At 49.3% G+C, this 10,776-nt stretch overlaps 1 long non-coding RNA gene across 1 annotated transcript; it reads left to right on the top strand.

Moving 5' to 3' along the window:
- The first annotated feature begins 1,141 nt into the window (after window positions 1–1,141).
- LOC122212160 lies at window positions 1,142–8,437 on the top strand. The gene is made up of 3 exons (XR_006199041.1): window positions 1,142–1,275; window positions 7,567–8,146; window positions 8,285–8,437. It is a non-coding gene; the product is annotated as an uncharacterized LOC122212160 (long non-coding RNA).
- The last annotated feature ends 2,339 nt before the right edge of the window (window positions 8,438–10,776 follow it).

The following is a 10,776-nucleotide window of genomic DNA, read 5'->3' on the forward strand; positions in this document are numbered from 1 at the left end:
CATAGAACCAGCCTATCAGTCTTTCTGTTTTTTCCCACATCTCCAGATTTTTAAAAATAAATCCTTAGGGGCGCCTGGGTGGCTTGGACGGTTAAGCGTCCGACTCTTGGTTTTGGCTCAGGTCACTGATCTCACGGTTCGTGGGTTTGAGCCCCGCGTCCGGGATCGCACACGGGAACCGGCCGTGGTTACAGCGTCTGCCAAGAGCAGAGCGAGAACGATACAACGTATGGAGGTTGGGGCCTAGCGAGCCGACTCGTGTTCTGTTACCAGAGGCCGGTAACCTCTCTGGGCCTCTCTGGGCCTGCGTGTCGGATGTTCATAAAGCGAAGGACGTAGAACATGCTAGTGATTTGCCAGCTTGTGATCTGCAGCTGGGTGAAGGTGACCTGGTGGCATTTTCACGGATTTTAGGAGGCCACGACAAGGCGGCTCAAACCATTAGCTACGACGGCAGTGAGCTTTGTAGACCAAAGTGGAGGAACCCCACACAAGTCTGGGAGGGGGGAAGGCGGGACCCCTGGCCCCTCGCCGGGGACTTCCGCTCACCGTCCCTGGCTCGGCCCTATCGACGGGGTCCTGTGTGTTGAGGGTAGTTTGGAGGCGCTGGTGCGGGCAGAGGGGGACTCTGTTGGGACCCCGGACAGAGACCCTTCTGGATGGACCTGATCTGCTCTGATTTCAGGAGCGAGTTAGTTTATTCGTGCCAGAGAACTTACCCGTACTGGGTGGGCTCCAGGCAGCGTGGAGATACAGGACGAGGAGACCCAGGTCTCAAGGGGCTCAGAGTCCGGTTCACTGGAAGAATGTCCAGAAGCTTCCAGAAGCCCAGTGGCAAAGCCAACAGCAGTGCGGAGCTGGTCAGAGGTGTCTGTGCGGGGCCCCCAGAGGCCACCCGCAGGGAAAGGGAGCCTCTCTGACTCCAGACAGCCACCCCGCGTCCCTGTGACTCCAGGTGTGAAGGAATCCATAAAACACTCAGGCTGCTGTGTCTACAAGTACCTGCGGGCCCTAGTGGAGGGTAACAAATCGGTTAAATCAGGAGAGGCCTTGTCTTAATTTAGGCTCCTGGTGACACACACCGTCAGGCGTGTGGATCTCACGACAAGAACGGAGCACCGCGGTCTGGTTTGGTCGGTTCGGCAGTTCGAGGAAATCATCATCGATAATTGTCTTGTTCTTTGTTTTCCCCTCCGGTGCTCCCACCTGCACGGAGCTAAGTGCACAGAGGCGAGGCGGGAGAGAGAAGAGAATGGATCTGTGTCATTTTTTGAGGTCAGTGGAAATCATTCTTCGAAGGGCCCCCATCCCCTCCAGGCAGATTTGCTCCCCAATCCTGAATCGGTGGGCACCGTGTCTCTTCCCTGGGCGACAAGTGTGGTGTCATCACGGCCAGCGGAGACCAGTAGGGTCTTGTTCCGTTGATCAAGTATTTTGGATCAATAAGTGATGTTGTACTTTTGCCTGGTTGGTCTAGACCTAAATCACTCAGAGGTGATTTTATTCTCCGAGGTCACCCCAACCTAAACTGTTAGCCAACAATTGGTTTGACGTTTAGTTTTTTCTTTTTATCTTGTTGAGCTATCAGTGGTTATCCGCTCTGATCGAAGCCTACGCAAGGAGAAATATTTCTTGCTACTCATATTAGCATTATTGCTTGTATTGTTAAATAGATTAACCCGGTATTAAGTTAGCAGTTGGTTGCATATTTTTTTTTTAATTTTTTTTTTTAACGTTTATTTTTGAGACAGAGAGAGACAGAGCATGAACGGGGGAGGGTCAGAGAAAGGGAGACACAGAATCTGAAACAGGCTCCAGGCTCTGAGCTGTCAGCACAGAGCCCGATGCAGGGCTCGAACTCACGGACCGCGAGATCATGACCTGAGCCGAAGTCGGACGCTTAACCGACTGAGCCACCCAGGTGCCCCGGTTGCATATTTTTGACATTAAGACGTTTTCGTTGTTGAGCTTGAATGCTTTCTTAATTGATGGCTGCTTTTAAGCCGACTGTGGTTGACGTTTATGCTTACTCTCTAAAAAAGGTTGGATCCTGGTTCTAGAATGCTGTACCTTTTCAGGTTATATTTTACACTTACGTTTGAATTTGGGGGTTTTTAGGTAAGTTTACAGTTGAGCTAAAATTCTGTTCTGGGTAACCAGCTGTCACCAGGCTCGTGAGGCTTTTCACCTCCACCTCCAATCTTCTCACTAGTTTGCAACATAGATGAGTTCATCCTGTAAAGAGTGTTCAGAGGCGCTCGTCTGGTTTCGGGGGGCCTGGCTTAAGTTCTCTTTGTTCGGTTATTCTAGCGAATTCATCACGCCACAGCTACTAGGGGTAATCTTTGCTGTATAACGCTTTTAATTTTTATTTTATCTTTCCCTTACGGCCCTCTCTCTGTGGCGCCAAGTTTCTATCTCTTATACTTTCAAGAATTAACCAAGTGTTTTGATTTATCGTTTTACGTTAGTTGAATGTGTGGTTGTTTGGGCTAGTTTTGGCTCACGATGGTCACTTTGATATGCAGTCTTCTGGGTGTAAGCCAGATGCTTTGTTTAAGCTACGTCTCGTTTTATCCAAGCCCACTTTCCAGTATGCTTACCTTGTTACGACTTGCCTCTTGCGTTTTTTACGGTTCGAATAGATCGTCTTTGGGTTTTGTCACTCGAGGAGGGTGACAGGTGGTGTGTGCGTGCTTCATGGCCCGATTCAATTGAGCTCTCTAGTCTCAATTTATTACTAAATCCTCCTTTGGTTCTTAATTTCATAAGGACTTCATGGAAAGTGTTCTGGCACGGAAAACGTACCCCATTACTTCCCACCTCACAGGTTACGCCTTGACCTAACTTTTTAAAAAATTTTTTAATGTTTATTTATTTTTGACAGAGAGAGAGAGAGAGAGAGAGAGCATGAGCAGGGGAGGGGCAAAGAGAGCGGGAGACACAGAATCTGAAGCAGACTCCAGGCTCCGAGCTGTCAGCACAGAGCCCGACGTGGGGCTCGAACTCGCGGACCTCGAGCTGAAGTCGGACGGTCAACCGACTGAGCCACCCAGGCGCCCCTTGACCTGACTTTTTAATGTTAAGATACCTGTGCTCATTTTTCTTCCTTTTTTAGGGTTTGCTGAAGGTGGCGGTGTATAGACTGGATTTGCAAGGGGTGGCGAGGTATATCGGGGCTTATCAATTACAGAACAGACTCCTCTAGGCATATAAAGCACCGCCAAGTCCTTTGAGTTTTAACCTGTTGCTATAGTTCTCTGGCGGATAGATTTGTTTAATTAGCTAAGTTTAGGGCCGAGGATAGCGGGGTATCCAATCCCAGCTTGGGTTTTAGCTATCCTGTGGTCGGAGGTGTTAAAGTTACTTTCATGCTATAGTTGTATGTTACCTGTAGCTTTTGCCAGCCTAGTAAAAGTTTAACTGTAGCGTGGGGTTCCTCTATGACACGCTTTACGCCGTGGGTCTATTAGTTCGGGTGAATCGTGTGACCGCACGGTGGCTGGCATGAAATTTACGAACCCTAATTTAATATGGCTTAGTCGAACTTTCATTCACGGCTTAATTTTTATCCCTGCTGTATCCCGTGGGCGTGTGGCTAAGCAAGGTGTCATGAGCCCCAGTTAAGTGATCTTGATACCATTGTCGAATATCATTTGACCTTCCACACATGAGTTCATTTCCGGGGTCTTCGTCCTGTTCCATTAATCTGTCTTTATGCCAGCACCACAGTGTTGATTCTGTAGCTTTGTAGTAAGTTTGAAATCAGGAAGCGTGTTCTTCTTTTTCAAGATGGTTTTGTTTGGGCTATTTGAGGTGCCTTGAGGTGTTGAATTTTGGGATGCTTTTTTCTATTTCTGCCAAAAATGCCGTTGAGATTTTGATAGGGATTGCATGGAGTCTGTACATTGTTTCTACGAAATTGACATCTTAACATTATTAAGTCTTTGATCCATGAACATGGGATGTCTTTCTGTTTATTTGTGTCATCTTTCCTTTTTTTCCAGCCATTTCCAGTGTCCAGGTCTTTTGCCTCCTTGGTTAAATTTCTTCCTAAGTGGTTTAGTCTTTTTGATGCTCATGTGAATGGCATGATTTTCTTAGTTTCCTTTTTGGATTGTTCTTCGTTGGTCTACGTTGGTTTTGACTGAGGTGATCTCTGACCATAGGATCCACACCATATCCCCCTGTCCCAAGCATGGGGCCGTCTCAGTTTCTCCATCCCTACCCCCTGCCCCTCTGCGGGCTTCTGTGCCCATGATGGGGGCCACAGGAAGCCCAGAGAGTCTTGAGTTCTGCCTGTCGCATCATGCAGCTGCCTTTGCTCTTGAGTGTTGGTGCCTCGGTAGGACAAGGACCTCTGAGAGCCTGGGGTCTCCAGCAGGAGGGGGCAGGTCTCCCATGATGTCTGGGGCTCTAGCACCTACCTCCCTGGAGGGCAGCCTGACGAGGGAGACGAGGGGGCCATGGGGCCTGTGCTCTTTACAGGCACTCCTCTCCCTCAGACTCTTGTCTCTGATGAGGTATCAGACTCAGCCAACATTCTTCCCCAGCTTTTTTGGTCTCCCATCAGTGTAGCTATTTTAAACATACAAGGGAATGGGGCACCTGGGTGGCTCAGTGTTTGGAGCGTCTGACTTTGGTTCAGGTCATGATCTTACAGTGTGTGAGTTCGAGCCCCACATTGAGCTCACCACTGTCAGCACAGATTCTGCTTCAGATCTTCTGTCCCCCTCTCTTTCTGCCCCTCCCCTGCTTGCACTCTGTCTCAAACATAAATATACATTAAGAAAATAAATAACGTAAAAGGTTGAAGGCTCTACCACCTGTTCCTGCAGAAGTTTCCTCTCGGGGCAGAGGTCTGGGCTGCTTCTAGGCCTGAAAGCCAGTGAGTCGGGGTGAAAGGAAAGCCGGGCATGGGGCTGCCTCATCACCTGGCTGCCTCCCTTCCCGGCTGCCCCCACCTTGGGCTCTTGGGCCAACGGAAGAGAACCCAGAATTGGGGTTAGATCTCAGTGTGGTCCTGGGACCACCAAGTCCAAACTGTGTCATGACAATGCTAAGACCCTCTTCGCCCTTTTCATTCTCCTCACATGAGTGGTGTGAGCTAGAATTTTCCAGAAGCTGCATGACGCAGCATCACAAGGCATCGAATGTGAAAGGTAGGAGAATCCCGCTGTCTTCTGTGAGACGATGCGTTCTGTTAAAGAGAGTTGCAGAAATGTCACTAAATGCCACTCTTTTCATTAAAATATAGTCGTTTTCTGGGCACCTGGGTGGCTCGGTCAATGGAGCATATGACTCTTGATCTCAGGGTCGTAAGTTTGAGCTTCATGTTCGGTGTAGAGATTACTTAATAAATCTTTAAAAAATAAAATATAGTCATTTTCATAAATATGTTATTTATGTTTTTTAAATTTTTTATTTGTTTTTGAGACAGAGCATGAGTGGGGGAGGGACAGAAAGAGGGAGACACAGAATCCGAAGCAGGCTCCAGGCTCTGAGCTGTTAGCACAGAGCCCGACGTGGGGCTCGAAACCACAAACCGTGAGATCATGACCTGAGCCCAAGTTGGACGCTCAACCGACTGAGCCACCCAGGAGCCCTATATGTTATTTATGTTAACATCAAATGTTATTGTTATTTTTTTTTTAAATTTTTTTAACGTTTATTTATTTTTGAGACAGAGACAGAGCATGAACAGGGGAGGGGCAGAGAGAGAGGGAGACACAGAATCAGAAGCAGGCTCCAGGCTCTGAGCCATCAGCCCAGAGCCCGACGCGGGGCTCGAACTCACGGACCGTGAGATCGTGACCTGAGCTGAAGTCGGACGCTCAACCGACTGAGCCACCCAGGCGCCCTATTTGTTATTTATGTTAACATCAAATGTTACTGTTATTTTAAAAGGAACCGATACATCATTAAGTTAAAAGGAGGCTCAGGTGTAATTTCTAAATAGGACAGAATTATTCTACATTACAGAAGGCCTTTGGAGTCCTCAGTAACGCTCGTGAGCACACAGGGGTCCCGAACCAAAAGGTCAGGAGGGCCACCGCTCCCTTCTGGTGGCTGGCTTTTGGTTCAACTGTCCTTGGACCACATGCTCTTCCGGCCTCTCCAGGGCCTCCCTCTGCCTTGACCTTCCCGTTCTGCTAGCTCCTGGTCACGGTGGCCACACGAGGGCAGCAGGCTTCCAGGAGCCACCCTGGGGCCCTCCAGGCCGGGTTTACCAGGCGTCGCCTGCAGCACCGGGTTTCTGTCCGGTCTCTGGCCGCCAGTGCTGGAGAAGCAAAGATGATAAACCCACGTCGTGGCCCGCGGGAGGCTCAGGCCCTCAAGCGCCCCCTCCCATGAGCTGGGGAGCCAGCAGACGACCGCGCGTCTGAAACAGTCACAGGGTGCAGGCCAGAGCGGGGCCACACGGCAGGGTGGACGCCGTCCGCGCACGAACCTCGACGTCCTGCGTAGCTGAGCCGAGACGCCAGTTCTCCAGAGGCTCAGCCTTCACCTGTGAGGATTCGTTCTCACGGCCCTGCCTGGAAAGGAGCCCCTCGTTACCAAGCAGGGGTGCGGCGAGGGGAGCCAGGGAGCAGAGGAATCCCACCAAACGCTTGACGTGGTCTGGGATGAAGCAGGCGGTTAAGGGGCAAATGTGGCGTCTTACCCAGACCTGGGGCCTCGCTGCTCATCGGCCGTGGACGTCTCTAGCGGTGGGAAAGAAAGCCTGTGGCCCTAGACGACCCTCTCCCTTCCTCTTAGCCCTCGGTCCCAGTGACTGCTCCTCACGACCTGAAAGCGACCTGGCAGGGACAGCTGGCTCGGATGCCGGTCAGGACAAAGGTCGTGCCATCTAAAATTGCAGGGCAAGTCTTCGGGTCCCGAGACTCCTGGCTGCTGAGCCGTGTTCCTTCCCTCTTACCTATAATGCCAGCCCCACGCTGGCTTTCTTCTCTAAGTGTTCATCATCAGCCCAGTGATAGACAAAAAATCAGTTTTTGCTCACGTACGGTCTCGGAGTTTAGAGTAGGGCTTTGAGGGAGCAGGCCGGGGATATTCCTGGTTCCGCCAGTGTTAGCTCTGTGACCTTGGGCCGACTGGCTTCCCTTCAGTCTCAGTATCTCACGTGTAACAAAGGGATGCTGGATGATGTCTGAGGTGGCTGTGAGAATCCTGTGGCTTTAGGTCTCTAAAGTGCTTATGGGGTGCCTGGATGGCTCAGTCGGTTGAGCGTCCGACTTCAGCTCAGGTCATGATCTCACGGGGCGTGGGTTCGAGCCCCGTGTCAGGCTCTGTGCTGACAGCTTGGAGCCTGGAGCCTGCTTCCGATTCTGTGTCTCCCTTTCTGTCTGCCCCTCCCCTGCTGATGCTCTGTCAATCTCTCAAAAAATAAACATCAAAAAAAAAAATAAAAATAAAGTGCTTAAACGAGTGCCTGGCTCGTGGTAAATGCTCAATAAACAGTATCGTGTTAAACATCACTGCATTTGAAATGCACGACGTTTTCAGATGCCAGAGTCAGAAGGAATCTCAAAAGTCATCTGATTCGGTGTTTTTTTCTTCTCTCAGGATGTTCCGTGAGAAAGGGCTCTGTGGCCAAGCATGACAGGGCATTTAAAATTCAAGGTAGTATATGAAGGGCGCAGAGAGGTCACGGGGTCAAGAAGCCGTTCAACTTGGACTGTTCCGACGTTGGTCAGACTGATCGACCACGGAACCCTCTCCACATGTCCCCTCTGGACTCCTGGGCTGCTGGTGTCGGTACAACACCTGCTAACCACACAGCAGACAGTTCTGTGACTCTTCCCCTTAGTGACCGTGGACATTCTGCGGGGACATCGGGCCACAAGGTACTTGGTCCCCATGGACAGTCACCATAGATAACAGCAGTGGGGGAAGGTTTGCCTTGTGCCGGACGCTGTCATAAACACTAAACGCGCGTTATCTTAGTTCTTAGAATAACATTACGAGAGAGTCCTTATCTCCTTCCACGGGTGAAGAAACTGAGGTTTAGAAGAGCCAAGTAACACTTGCCCGAGGTCACGTGGCTGGAAAGCACCAGAATGCAAACTCCGGTCGTCTGACTTTGGGATCCCCACCAGCCTGGGCTGCTTCCTGCGGCCACCGCATCACCTCTAACTGCTGGAAGGTCCTTCCTTGTCTTGAGCCGAAGTCCATTCCCAGCCACGCCCCTTTCTCCCAGGCGCACCGACAGCGATTTCAGTTCTGACACCCTCTGCCCGTTGTTTCGGGAGCTTTATCCAGTCTGCTCCTTTTTCTCTTTTAGGTACGTGAGCATCCCTTTTGGATAGAGAGACTCAACTGAACACGATTCCATCTACTCCACTATAATACGAAGGTTACGCTTTGAGGATATCACCTGGTGTCAAGAAACGTAACTTTTGGGGCGCCTGGGGGGCTCAGTCGGTTAAGCGGCCGACTTCGGCTCAGGTCATGATCTCGCGGTCTGTGAGTTCGAGCCCCGCGTCGGCCTCTGGGCTGACCGCTCAGAGCCTGGAGCCTGTTTCGGATTCTGTGTCTCCCTCTCTCTCTGACCTTCCCCCATTCATGATCTGTCTCTCTCTGTCTCAAAAATAAATAAACGTCAAAAAAAAATTTAAAAGAAAAAAGAAACGTAACTTTTTTTCCAGGGAGTTCTTGGCCAATACAGGAGATTTTTTTTTTAGACAAGGTTAAGGGATAAAAAGTTTTCGATGTACAATGCCAAAATCTTTCCATCAAGAATTTTGATCACGGGGATGCCTGGGTGGCTCAGTTAGCTGTCTGACTCTGGCTCAGGTCATGAGCTCACGGTTCCTGAGTTCGAGCCCCACTTTGGGCTCTGTGCTGACACCCTCCCTTCTCTTTCTCTCTCCCTGCTCCTCGTGGGATTCTGTCTTTCTCCCTCCCTCTCTGCCCCTCGCTCACCCCACCAGAGCCCTCTCTCTCTCTCAGAAAAAAAAAAAAAAAGAATTTTGCTCACAGCTGTTTTTCATAGCCCCAGGGGTATTGCTCTGGGAACTTCAGCCACACTTGATGGCCCCAGCTTCTGCTCTCTGCCCCCCTCCCTCCAAGCACCGTTCCCGGTTTCTTACCAGGCTCACCATTTCTACCCTTGTGACTCATTGTTTGGTAAACAAGGCACAAAGCCAGGAAAACCTAGCAGCCGGCTGTTCCTAACAGCCTCCCAGGCGCTGTGCTGGTCCCAGCTGTGATCTGCTTATAACCGATTGTGGTGCCTAGTGAGGCAAATTGCTTTTTTACTATTGAATCGGTTTCCTTAGAGCCCCTTGTAGTTCTGAAAACCCCACTGAAGAACACTGGGACTCTGACTGGACCAGTGTAGCTTGGAAGGATCGCTCTCTTGTTCTGAGCCCTGTACTTCATTAATTCAGCTCAAGAGCTCAGGTTTTGGGGCCCTGCATTACCCAGAGATACATATGGAGCTTGTTTTCAACCAGAATTAATTCCTTCCCAATTCCGCTATACCTCTGCAGGTGTATTTTGGAGCCCCCACTGAAAATGCTATGTTTACATTTATTCAAGTTCATTTGATTAGACCAGTATCGTTCTTCCAGCCTCCGGTGATTGTCTGGGAGGCTGATGATGAAGGAGAAGCCTGGTGTCCTCTGTGAAACTGATCACTAGATGAGCATTTCCCAACAGAATGTTCCGTGGTGATGGAAATGCCATATAGCTCAGTGGTACACGATGGTACCTGTTGGTGGCTGTTGAACACCTGAACTAAGGCTGATCCAACTGAGGAACTGAATTTTAAATTGTATTTAATTCTGAGCAAATTTTCGTAGTCACGTATGGCTAGTGGGTACCACAGTGGACAGAGTACATCTAGATGTTTACCTGAGAACTGGGCCAAAACTCTGAGCAGACCACCCAACTCTAGATTGGGGATGGTCACTCCGTGATTATCAGCCACCTATATTTATAAAAATTGCAGTCTCATCCATCTGTGCATATGAATAGTGTTGGATTTGCCAAATGCCTTGTGAAATCAACATGTCTGTTGCCTGTGGGGTTGCCCTGTTCTACCAGCCAGGTGATATATATATATATATATATATATATATATATATATATATATATATATATATATATTTTAATTTTTTTTTAATGTTCATTTATTTTTGAGAGAGAGAGTGAGACAGAGCATGAGCGGGGGGAGGGCCAGAGAGAGGGAGACAGAATCGGAAGCAGGCTCCAGGCTCTGAGCCGTCAGCACAGAGCCCGACGCGGGGCTCGAACCACGAACCGCGAGAACATGACCTGAGCAGAAGTCGGACGCCCAACCGACTGAGCCACCCAGGCGCCTCTGTATGCATATATTTTAAAGAAAATAGTTTTTTGGGGTTTTTTTTTTCATACTTGTGGAAGTAATTCATGCCCGCTGTGGTGAAATGCAGGAGAGCACATAGAGGAAATGAACAATGACCAATAATCCTGCCGTCGGGGACAACTGCTGTTACTATTTCAGCATATTGCCTTCATCTTTTTTCTGTGGGGATATCTTTCACATCGCTGAGAACATACGTTCTCTGACATTTGCATACTGGTGTTTTTCATTGACAGTGTTTTCTCAGATCATTAAACATTCTTCCAAAACAGTCTTAAAGGCTGTAGAGCAGTTCATTATATTAATGACTAATCATTTGTATGACCAGTCCCCTATGGCTGTACTTTTGGGTTGCGTCTAACTTTCTGTTATTGTAAATAAACCGACGGTCACATCTTTTTGTCCAAAATAGCTCTGTGTATGATTTG

Source organism: Panthera leo, chromosome F3 (genome assembly GCF_018350215.1).
Source record: "Panthera leo isolate Ple1 chromosome F3, P.leo_Ple1_pat1.1, whole genome shotgun sequence".
NCBI lineage: Eukaryota > Metazoa > Chordata > Mammalia > Carnivora > Felidae > Panthera > Panthera leo.